Genomic DNA, 12,366 nt, shown 5'->3' on the forward strand with positions numbered 1-12,366 from the left:
CCTGAGTACACTAGCGGGCCCCCACGGACGCCCTGAGCAGACATAGGCCCTGGCACCAAAATAAAAGTGTCTCTCAATCGAGAGCTAGAGAGCTCAAAAGGGAGCCCGAGATTGCAAATTGGGATACGTTTTGTACTTGCACAGACACACTGTGCAAGTAAGTACGTGTTTGTTAAGGTATGGAAGACTGCAAGGCAATTATTATTTTAAGATGAGAAATCAGCAGTAAAACCAGGCCCAGCAGAACATAAAACAGGCCCACACAGTGAACTGTCAGAGCCGCTGACCAGGCACTGACAGGGCCAGCTATGGTTAGTGCGACTGGCGCGGCTGCACTGGGCGCTGGCCCGGAAGAGTGGGAGCTGACCTGGAAGAGTGGGAGCTGACCTGGAAGAGGGGGCACTGACCTCATGGGGGGGGGGGGGGGCGCTGTGTTCAGCAATAACAAGATTTAAAAGCACCTGCTGTTGATGTTCCTTGTGATCCAGCTTTCAGGCAGCAATAAAAATGTCAAGGTATCTCTTGTGATTAAAGTTCCGCTAGAGAGGCAGATCGGAGTTTTGTCAAGTGGCAGTTTTGACTCACCATAAACTAGCGCAGAGGGTTAATATGCCTGCTGCAAAGAACAGATCTGTATTTTATGTTGATAGCTGAGTGCATTTGTAAAGTTAGCCTTTACTAGTGCTTAAAACAATTTAAATATATGCGGGGGAGGGGCTATGGACAGATGAGGGGGACTTTTGCCGGGTAGTAGTGAGGGAATCCGAGGAGGAGTTCATAGAGGGAGCCAAAAAAGACAGTGACACCGGGTACCACCGGCGCTAAACCGGCCCTGCTGGCAGGCTGCCCTATATGCCAGTCCGACCCTGGGCCCCTTCATTTACTCATCTTGCACCTCAGACTTCCTTCCATGGTGTTCAGGTACTTAACCACTGACCCAATCCTCGAGCTATCAAAAGGCATTTCTGTTGACTGAGCTTCAAAGAGACCAGCAGGATTTGCAGTAAGACTGAGACAGGGCATAACAAAAGCTATTTTGGGTTTTGTTGAGTTAACAAATGGGCGTTGATGGGATGACCGTGTTTGTCGTTGTTGTCAAGGGATGTTAAATAAATGCAGCCTGCAAGAACAAGAGCTTTAGGTGGCAACTTTGTAACGGTATTGCAAATACAGATGGAATCCATTCAACAAAAACTGAAGGCTAACCCGTCACCAAGGGGCGGCTCCTCTGTTATGGCGAAGGAGCGTCGCCCCACTGAAAAATAAAATGATAATAAAACCAGTTTATTATCATTTTATTTTTCTTACTGAGCCAATTGCCAGTCTTAGGACGGGGGGAGGGCCATCCTGACAGAGCCTCACCCAGCTGCAGAGTGGAGGAGAGTTGTGCACTGTAAGTGCGCATATCGGTTTGGCCGGCCTGACTGGCATGCACACTTACATTTCTCCAACCTAACTGTGTTGCACAGCCAGGTGGAGAAAAGGCACAGACTCCCAGTGCCGGAAGGAGCGTTAGTTCAGCCCGTTCAGGCCAATCACAGCGCTGCTGTGCCCAGCGTCAGGAGAGGAGCATCAAGGCGGCGCACAAAGCAGCAGGTAAGTCCTTTTAATTTATTATTTCCCCTCACCCCCCTTCCCCGGAGTTCGCGTTGCCTCACCACTTTGAGGTTTGATCAGCCGCCTCTGTTATAACCATCACTGCCTTGACACCTCTGTCCAGTTCTGGCAAGGGCAGCTGAGCTCAATGACAGCCAATTACAAATCACAGCAAGTTAGACTCATACATCATAATTCGCGAATCACCAATGGTGCACACTAGAGACAACTCTCGGCACAAGCAAGGAAATATCAGTGCTCCCAGCCAAATAGCTGAGCAGTGGTATAACTCAAAAGGATGGGGCCCCAGCAGAATGTGATGAGGGGCCCCTGAGTCTCCCATATCTCACAGGAATACATAGGTCGTTGGCTCAATGAGGGCCCACTGAAGTGTTGGGGACCCCTAAAATGTTGGAGACCACTCCTGCCCTGCAGGGACTGAAGCGGCCTGCATTATGCCTCTGGTGTTGGGTAAACGTTTCCACCTCAATGGCACATCCCTCAAAAGATGTACCCGTACTTCACATGAAACCTACTTCGATGCATTAGAAATTTCTTGAGCCCATCACTCATATCTCATGGCTGCCGGCTGTATAGTAACTGATCGTGACATCCATAGTCTCTCGCCAATATTTACATTTGATATAAACTCAAAACTTACTATACTCACACAAACACATAGAAAAACAGAGCCATTTAATTGGCAAATATACCTCAAAACAATAACAGCTTTCTACTGCCAAGACATTGACAACACAAGCGGAACAAAACAAACAGCGATGTCCTTTGGCACACATGTCCAAATACCCCATACAAATATATTCATAAACGATTTTGTCGGCCACCATTCAATATCATTACCACTAGACAATTCTAACCTCATAGAACAACAGCAAGTATGACTCACATCTAAACATCTCAAGATACACGCAAACACAGTTTCATCAGAGCCCTTTGGATTTGATGAACAATTACCCAGAATTGGAAAGAAAGCCCATATTCTGGATGCATTACAGGACCGTACAAATGTTAATAAACACTGGCGTAGCGAGGATGCTACGAGCCCTATCGCAAGCACATGAAATGAGCCCCAATAACTACCTTTTCAGCAGTAAAAACATCCATAATTGGGGAGCTAAGAGTCGTAAAGCCCTAGTCGTAAAGCCCACTACACCCATGGCACCACCTCAATGCACATAGCATAACTTATGTATCTCCCAGTTTCCCATCTCCTTACATATCTAAGACAATTCCTTGAGTGACATGGCGTTGGTTTCATCACATCTAGCTATAATTCCTTGAGTGACATGGCCTTGGTTTCATCACTTCTAGCTCTAATTCCTTGAGTGGCATGGCCTTGGTTTCATCACATCTAGCTCTGATTCCTCGAGTGACATTGCCTTGGTTTCATCACATCTAGCTCTAATTCCTCGAGTGACATAACCTTGGTTTCATCACATCTAGCTCTAATTCCTTGAGTGACATCACCTTGGTTTCATCACCTCAACGTCTAATTCCTTGAGTGACCTCACCTTGGTTTTATCACCTCTACGTCTAATTCCTTGAATTACATCACCTTCGTTTCATCACCTCAACATCTAATTCCTTGAGTGACATCACCTTGGTTTCATCACATCTAGCTCTAATTCCTTGAGTGACACCACCTAGTTTACATCACCTCTACGTATAATTCCTTGAGTGACCACCTTGGTTTTCATCACCCCTTCCTGTCATTCTCGGACTCCTATCACTTCAGAATCCCTCGCCTCTCCTAAACCATTCTCTTACATTCATCGTCTAGCTGCTTCAATCAGCTGCCACTTTAATTTCCTTTTTCCATTCTCTGCAGTTCACTTAGTCACCCCCTGAGACCTTTTGGCCCCCACTTCCTTTCTCTTACGATTTTCTCTGTTCTATCAAGTTGTCACTTCTTTTTTGTTGGTGTATTTCCCTAGCTTTCTCCGTTCTTTGTGTTTATTCCACATTTTGCATTGCTTTGTCCCTCTGTCTCTCTCTTTCACCCTTGCTGTTATATAGTTTCAGTCTGTGTTCACTTTTCTTTCTATTACTTTCCCACCAGTTTTCTCATCCAATCACCCTTCTCCTCATAGTTTTCTATCATTATTATTCTTTCTGTGCTCCTCTGTTTCACTTTTATCTCTTACACATTCCATCTTCACTGTTTTTTTCACCCTCTAATCATTTCTCAACCCTCATTTGCTGCATGGTCTCGCTGCCTGTGCCTCCATGCTTCTTACTTTAGGTAACTCCAGATTGGATCCTGGGGTACCCTTATCAGTCCCTAGTATATGGTACACCATGTACCCAGGGCATAGGTAGGCATGACAATAGGCATCCTGTCACAGGGAGGTGTGACGACCTCCTGGACAGTGTATTGGGGCTAGGTGGGTGCACTCTGAGAGTGCCAGAAAGTTTGCACTGGGGGCATATGTGGTGTCCCTGTGCATAGTCCAGCTCAAACCAGTTCTGGAAGCCATTGGCTCCTGCTCTGGTGTGAAACTGGACAAAGAGCATGGGTGTAGCCACCCCTCTGTCCTGCCCCTTACCCTAGGAGGGTCCCTAGAATCTTGCCAACCCCTTCTCATGGGTATAAAGTGGGCTACCTGGCTACAGGACTTTAGATTTTACCTGGACAAGATTCTGCTAAGAAGAAACCAAGTACTTCAACTGCCTGCATGACGCTGGACGACTGAAGAATCTCCTTTGGAGTAAAGAAGTTACTCCCCTGCAAAATCAGGCACCTAAATGCATCTGACCGGTTTGCTTCTCCCGAGCTCCTGAGGACTCAGAAGATTTCACCAACACAGGAGGTAGGTTCCCGAAGGTCGCTGAGGTAGATCTGATCTCTCAGCGATTCTGAGACCAGTATCCCTCGTGGGGGCCATGCAACCCGAACCCCTGTGCACCGCGTACATTTTTAATTGCATATGCTTGTTGACAATTCCCGAGCTTGTGCATTGGACTCCGACCCGAGCAGTATTTGCACTGAAGATATCCAGCTTCCACTGGATTGTCCTGTGTGTCCTGTGGGCTGGTACTTAGCAAACCAGCCTGACGTCTCTTTGTGATCCCTGGTCCGTTGGCCTGGGGGTCCTGGTGAGGGTCATCTTGTTTGTTCTTGGGCTTGCCTGGTTGCTCCAGATGTGCCCTGACTCTCCATTGCTTGTGGAGTCCCCTGGAGCTTGCTGGTCCACACTGTAACCTGTTTACTCTAACCGCATGGGTTGCATTTGCCAAGGCTTCTTTGTGCTCCAGCCAGACATCGACCCCTCAGCACTCGACATCCTTTGTGGGATAGCTCACCTCCGGATCCTGGTCATCCTCAATGTCTCCTGGTCCCCGTGGCTGCAGAGTCAAGCAACCCTTCTTCGCAGCTGAAGCACTCGACATCGGTGGGCATTCGACTACTGAGCCCCTGGTCACCTGAAGTGGCCCAGACTCTTACCCCTCTGCTTTCAGGTTCCTCTCACCTAGAATCCAGGCTTGGATTCCACTGGACACTCTTCGCCCTCCTGGCAGCAGTACTTCCTTGCAACTCTCCATTGAAAACGATGAAGGTTTCCGACACCACTTGACCCCCATGCACCCGGCTCCTCTGGGATAGGTAACACGGGTACCTCGGTACTCATTGGTGAATTGACCTTAGAACCTCTTATGTTCCAAAGGGTTTGCTCGAAGTCCTTGTAGAAGTGTCCTTAAACTGTAACTTTGTAACTGTGACTTTCCCATAGAGTTGTACAGAGCACGTGGTTGTGTTTCCTCACAGCACCCGTCCTCCGTGGGCTCCCTGTGTCACTTCTCTGGGTGGTTCATTGGGGTCCCAGCGATTCTACGTGCTCTAGGCACTGTGTCTATTCAAGTTGTCATTGTTATTCCATTTTTCTAGCATATGATTCGGTCTCCCTCTGGAGCCTGCTGTGTAATTTGCTACTTACAAATGTTCTATTGATTCAGTATTGTGTGACTTGTGCCCTAGTCTTGTATAGAGACTAGTAGAGAGTGTTATATTAATAAATACATATTTTTATACAAATACTGTGTGGTTCTCCTTTCATTTAGTCATTCAGGAGGTGATATTCTGGTGAAACAAGCTGCTTTACATTCCCTCAAGATTAAGCCTGAAGGCTTCTCTCCCCAGCTACCACTAGGATAGCCTTCTATCTTTGACCTCATACATCATAAGGGTCGTGTGAACTGATACAGGGTACCCACTTTAATTAGTGGACAGAATGTACCAGGCCACCAGCGGTTGGGATTCAAGCTTGCTATTGTTTTACTAGATAAATCTCATTGAATGATTAACTGAAAACCACTAAATATTAGGCACATATAAAATACATCAAGATTAGAATAAGTAAGTTCTACTGAATTTGGATTTTGGTAAGCCAAGGGTCTAGCACACCCGTTCTCCAACTCAAGAGAGTTTAGTCTCCACTAGGGTAGGTAGGTGCCTACACCACACAACACTAGTATCTCTAGTAGAGTAGAAGCCAGTGGCTCTCTGCCAACTAGATACAATGGCCTCTCATTCCCAGAATTGAGAGGCATGTGTGCATCTAGGAAGCTGAGGACAGGGAGTACATCAAACACCCACCGTCTCATTGAGATTTTGCTCTAAGATGACCTTTGGAAGACCCCAGGGCCTGATGAGGTAGATAGAATGGGTGGGGCAGGGAATGAGGAAAGGCCAGGAAGTGAAACCTTCTTTGATCTGGACTCAAACCCTGACCAGGAGAATCAAGATGATTCTAACCTGGACAACATAGATCTTCCTTTAGTGGGGGGGAGAAGGCCCCAGTGGCCCTCTCTTTACTCCACCAGGAAGGGTACAGAGTTTACCTAGGAGATCCAGATCTCCCTCTGTAGAATCTCATCACTCAGGACCTTCTGAAGGGACTTCTATATCACATAAGAGGGAATCCTCTTATGATAGACAGTGCTAACTTCTGGCGCTTGAGAAAATCAAGCTTAGGCTCAAGAAGGAGCAGTTGGCCCTAGACAGGGAATCCCTAGAGCTCCAGAGAGCAACACAGAGATTGGGACTAGAGTCCCATGGTGGCAGCAACAGTGTCCCTAGTGTTAAGGAGTATACTCATGATCATAGGAACCTGAACAAGATAGTCCCTCCGTACCAGAGTGGGGATGACATCCACAAATGGATAACTGCACCAGAGAGGGCTGTAAGGTACAGATGGTCCCTCAAGAGCAGTGGGCAGCTATCTTGTATCTCTCCTTTGCTGACAAAGGTAGAGATAAGCTCCTCACTGTTAGAGAAGAGAATGCTGACAATTATTCAGTCCTGAAGAGTGCTCTCATTGATGGGTTTGGCGTAACCACTGAACAGTACAGGATTAAGTTCAGAGACACCCAGAAGACACAGACTCAGGACTGGGTTGACTTTGTAGATTGTGCTACTAAGGCTCTGGAAGGCTGGTTACTTGGCAGTAAAGTGAATACTTTTACAGGATTGTACAATTTAATTATGAAGGAGCAAATCCCTAATAATTGCCTAAATCAGCTGTTGCATCAGTACTTGGTTGATTCTGATCTGACCTCTCCCCAAGAAATGGGAAAGAAGGCAGACAAATGGGTCAGAACCAGGGTGAAGCAGAAAGGTCAAAATCAAGGTGGTGACCAAAAGAAGCAAGATGCTAAAACTTCAGATATGGGTGGGGAGAAGGATAAAGACCAGAAGTCTTCACAAGGGCCCCAAAAACCTGCATCTGGAGGGGAGTCCCAATCTAACAAGGGAAAAGGCAAAAAGAAACCTTGATGTCATATCTGTAGAGAGAAGACACATTGGACAAAGGATGCCAATTGTCCAAGGGCCAAGGAATCTACTCCAGCCACCACTGCCCCTAAGGCAACTGTTCCCCCTAGCTCAGTTTCAAGTGGTGGTATACAGAACAAGGGTATAGTAGGGTTAACCTTGGGATCTGAGATGAATTCTGGCCTAGTCAGAATTCCAACTCGGACTGTTTTGGTCTGTGATGGAGGCATGGATATTGTCTCCTTATTTGTCAGTCCCAGTAACCTGGGCAAGTACAGACAACAGCCCTTAATTAATGGTAAGGAGGCCATGGCATACAGTGACACAGGTGTGTCACAATAGTGACAAAAGATCTTGTGGGCCCTGAACAGATCATACTTGGTGAGATGTACCAAGGGACCAATGCAAGCAATGTCAGGACAGACCATTCCTTGGCAGTTGTGAATTTCATCTGGGGAGGGGTAACTGGCCCTAAGAAAGTTGTGGTTAGCTCAGACCTCCCTGTAGAATGCTTGGTGGGCAATGATTTGGAAACTTCAGCCTGGGCTGAAGTGGAACTCAGGATACATGCAAAAATGTTGGGCATCCCTGCAGATGTGATTGCTATGACTAGGTCACAGGCCAAAATATCTTCTACTGAACAGGCCCTGGATCCTGAAAAGATGGATCAGGTGCCCTCCAAGAGAAGGAGCAGAAGGCGTTAGGCAGTGTCTTCCCCCCTGCCTCAGAGTGAGGATCAGTCTCTTGAGGGAGATGATCCCAGCCCCTGTGAAGGAACTGTCTCAGAGGAACTTGAACCTAACCAGGTTGAGTTCTTTGGGACAAGGGGCCCTTCCAGGATAGATCTGAGCCAGGAGCAGCTGAGCTGCCCCTCTCTTGAACCCCTCAGACAGCAAGCTGCTGCTGAGGCTGCTGGGAATGTCAGTGTGTCCCACAGGATCTACTGGGATGATGGACTTCTGTATTCAGAGGGTAGAGACCCCAAGCCTGGTGCTACCAGGAGGTTGAGTATACCTCTGAAGTTTAGAGACTTCCTATTAACACTGGCACATGACATCCCATTAGCAGGACACGTAGGCCAAAGTAAGACCTGGGACAGGCTTGTCCCTTACTTTCACTGGCCTCACATGTCAGAAGACACAAAGGAGTTTTGTCGCTCCTGTATCACTTGCCAAGCCAGTGGTAAGGCAGGTGGTACTACAAAGGCCCCCCTGATACCACTACCTGTGGTGGGGGTTCCCTTTGAGAGGGTTGGGATTGACATTGTTGGTCCCATGGATCCTCTAACTGCATCTGGGCACAGATTTATACTAGTGGTGGTGGACCATGCCACTAGGTATCCAGAGGCAATTCCCCTTAGGACTACCACAGCTGCTGTTGTGGCTAGAGCCCTCCTGGGAATCTTTTCCAGAGTGGGTTTCCCACAGAAGGTAATATCAGACAGAGATGCAAACCTCATGTCTGGTTATCTTACTGCTATATGGAAGGAGTGTGGAATGAATTGCAAATTCATCACACCCTATCACCCACAACGCAATGGGTTAGTTGAGAGATTCAACAAAACCCTCAAGGGCATGATAAAAGGTCTCCCTGTAAAGCTTAGGCGCAGATGAGACATCCTTTTGCCCTGCCTTCTCTTTACCTACAGAGAGGTTCCTCAGAAGGGGGTTGGCCACAGCCCTTTTGGACTTCTGTTTGGACATCCTGTTAGGGGTCCCTTATGTTTGGTTAAGGAGGGATGGGAGTTACCTCTCAAACCACCTAAACAGGACACAGTGGACTATGTACTTGGTCTCCGCTCCAGGATGGCTGAGTACATGAAGAAGGCACCCAAAAACTTTGAGGCTAGCCAGGAATTACAGAAGGCCTGGCATGACCAAAAGGCTGTTTTGACTGTGTATCAGCCAGGACAGAAGGTATAGGTGTTGGAGCCTGTGGCCCCAACAGATCTCCAGTACAATTGGAGTGGGCCCCATACCATTCTTGAGCAAAAGGGAAAGGTTACCTACCTGGTGGACCTGGAACTCCCAGGAGCCCCCATAGGGGGCTTCATGTGAACAGGCTCAAGCCATATGTGGACAGGGCAGACATGGGCTTGCTCATGGCTACTGATGAGGGACAGGAGGAAGACAGTGATCCACTCCCTGACCTCCTCTCACAGAACCCTGATGATGGTTCAGTTGATGGGGTAGCCTTGGCAGGCAGCCTGACTGAACAGTAACAGACTGATTGTAGGAAGGTCCTCAATCAGTTCAGACACATGTTTTCACTGACTCCAAGTCAGACTACCTGGTGTGCACATGAGGTGGACACAGGTGACAGTCTGCCTGTTAAAAATAAGATTTACAGGCAACCTGATCATGTCAGGGACTGTATCGGGACTGAAGTCCAGAAGATGTTGAAACTGGGAGTGATTGAGCCCTCAGATATCCCTTGGGCTAGTCCAGTAGTCTTAGTACCAAAACCTCACACCCAGGGTGGTAAGAGAGAGATGAGGTTCTGTGTTGACTACAGGGGACTCAATGCAGACACTAGGACTACTGCTCATCCAATTCCAAGGGCAGATGAACTGATTGACACTTTGGCCTCAGCCAAGTTCTCAAGTACATTTGACCTGACAGCTGGTTACTGGCAAATCAGATTAGCGGAGGATGCTACCCCAAAAACAGCATTTTCAACCCCTAGTGGGCACTACCAATTTGTGGTGATGCCTTTTGGCTTGAAGAATGCACCTGCCACATTTCAAAGGTTGGTGAACAAAGTTCTCACAGGTCTGGAAGCCTATAGTGCAGCTTATCTCGATGATATTGCTGTCTTTAGCTCCACCTGGGAGGATCACCTGGTCCACTTGAGAAATGTTCTGGGGGCCCTGCAAAAGGCAGGCCTCACTATCAAGGCCACGAAGTGCCAGATATGGCAGAGTAAGGTTGTATACCTAGGCCACCTTGTGGGTGGAGGACAGGTTCCACCATTGCAGAGCAAAATCCAAACCATCATGGATTGGGTTGCTCCAACTACCCAGACTCAGGTCAGAGCTTTCTTGGGCCTGACTGGGTACTACAGGAGGTTTGTCAAAGGATATGGCTCCATAGTGACCCCTGTGAATGACTTAACTTCCAAGAAAATGCCTAAGAAAGTTAGCTGTCAAAAGGCATTTGATGACCAGAAGCAGGCCATGTGCACTGCTCCCATTCTGCAAAGTCCTGATTATTCCAAACAATTCATTATTCAAACAGATGCATTTGGATTGGGGGTAGGGGCTGTGTTATCACAATTGAATTAAGAGGGTCAGGATCAGCCAGTAGCTTTCATGATCAGAAGGCTGACCCCCAGAGAGAAAACTTTGGTCAGCTATTAAGAGGGAAGCCTTTGCTGTGGTTTGAGCTCTGAAGAAGTTGAGGCCATATCTGTTTGGCATTCACTTCATTGTTCAGAAAGACCATAAGCCCCTCTCTTGGCTAAAACAGATGAAGGGTGAAAACCCCAAACAATTGAGGTGGTCCATTTCCCTACAGGGGATGGACTATACAGTGGAACATAGACCTGGGAGTAACCATGCCAATGCAGATGGACTCTCCAGATATTTCCACCTAGGACATGAAAACTGAACTGGTCAAGGTTAGTTTAATGTCCTAGCGTTTGGAGGGTGGGGTTTGTGTAGGAAAGTAGTATCTGCTTCTTTTAGTTACCCCCGATTTTTGCTGATGTCACACTGTTTTTGGACTAGTCTAAAACTGGGATCCTGCTATTCAGGACCCCAGTCTATCTGCTTTCTCCCTTAAATTGCTATGTATGTACTTTAGGTACACTCCAGATTGGATACTGGGGTACCCTTATCAGTCCCTAGTATATGGTACACCATGTACCCAGGGCATAGGTACCCCAGAGGCCTCCCATGGGCGTAAGCATGTATTATGCCACCCATGAGAGGCCATTCAAATTGACACGACAGGCCTGCTACAGCAGACTGTGTAAGATGGTGCTTGCACCACTTACTAAGATACAGGTTCACTATATCTATCTAAATCACTACACTTAAAAACCTATCAGTCACCCCTATGGTAGGCCTTATCAGTTCCCACGGCGGGACCGCGCCACATGGGATATCGTTAAGGAATAGACTGTCACTACGATAGGTAATACCGTGACTATCATATCACATAGATTGTCAAATTGGTCTACATCAGAATAATTGCATATATGGCTCACATTATGCTTACCACATAGAAGCAGACCCAAATTCAATGTGTTGAAAACACGTTCCGGACTTAAGACAACATGGTCATAGATTTACAATCGGAACATTCGTGGATATTAAGAATGCCCTGAAGAAGTTCTCTGTTGAGAACGAAACGCGTTGGCTGTGTTTTTCCAAAAAGAAGAAGATATAAAAATAAAGATGGACAATTAAATAATTCATGGACTGATTGTGAACTTTTCGATTACATTGATCACCAGTGGTGCAACCACAATATTTGTCTATGTGCTTTATTGACCTTGTTTTACAGGGTGGCTCTTCTGGACAGTAAGAGCCTTTTGTGAGTTTTGCACACAGAAAGTATTAGACATATTGGTTAAAAGTAAATACATTTTGGTCTACTTTTTGGAATTGGTGCCTGTTGCTCTATTGATCCACTGTCCGGCGTTTGTTTTAATGCCTTATCAGTTCTGAAGGCAGGGTGCTGGATTTTATGTGAGAGGTTGCCCCTGCATGAGTAGAGCCCCTCTGCAGCCTTCGGAGACCATTCTCCAGCGTTGTTTGTGATGCAGCCAGACATATATGCTTAAGTGCATTATAACCTCGCGGTAAAGGCTAACTTTAAAACTGCTGCTTAGAAACATGTTGTGTTTGGTGTCAAACACCTTGGAATCATACCTCCACACCAGTAACTGGTGTGGGAGGTATGATTCCACCCTTCCAAAGGGACATCTGTGGGTCACCGGTCTACCCGGTACCCACTTTCTCGACCCAGGCAGCA

Source organism: Triturus cristatus, chromosome 6 (genome assembly GCF_964204655.1).
Source record: "Triturus cristatus chromosome 6, aTriCri1.1, whole genome shotgun sequence".
Taxonomy (NCBI): Eukaryota; Metazoa; Chordata; class Amphibia; order Caudata; family Salamandridae; genus Triturus; species Triturus cristatus.